The 461-nt window shown below is 45.3% G+C and overlaps 1 non-coding gene across 1 annotated transcript; it reads right to left on the reverse strand.

The window, feature by feature from the left end:
* Positions 1 to 173: 173 nt before the first annotated feature.
* On the reverse strand, positions 174 to 245 carry Pmar_PMAR018879. Its single transcript has one exon. It is a non-coding gene; the product is annotated as a tRNA-Asp (tRNA).
* Positions 246 to 461: the final 216 nt, after the last annotated feature.

The raw sequence follows: 461 nt of genomic DNA on the forward strand, positions 1-461 counted from the left end.
CACGGTGTTCTGACGCAACGTTTTTCTTGACAAAATATCGAGCTAATATTTCCAACACAAATATACATCATCCGACATTGGTATTCGTTGTATACAAACGGTAGAAGACAAAATCATACTGAAGTTAGCAATCCAACATTACACACACGTTTTACGAGGTTGCATGAAAAACGTGGTCCGTGGGAATCGAACCTGCGTAATCTCGCATGATGGGCGGGCGCTCTACCAACTGAGCTGCACGGATCGGGCGGAGACGACTTTCAGAGACAGCACAATTGCGTGAATCTTGCTGGACTGCATCGCTCCGCTAGGTTTTTGTGACATGTATAAAAGATTTAAAATTGTCAGGCCTGGGATTCGAACTTGCGGTCATTTTAAATCGGCTCCTTGTCGAAACTGTTGTGTTACATTCTCGCAGACTAGTGCGTGCTCAACCTGTGTCGGGCTGCTACGTATGCTAT

Source organism: Perkinsus marinus, assembly GCF_000006405.1.
Source record: "Perkinsus marinus ATCC 50983 genomic scaffold scf_1104296933946, whole genome shotgun sequence".
In the NCBI taxonomy this organism is placed as follows: Eukaryota; Perkinsozoa; order Perkinsida; family Perkinsidae; genus Perkinsus; species Perkinsus marinus.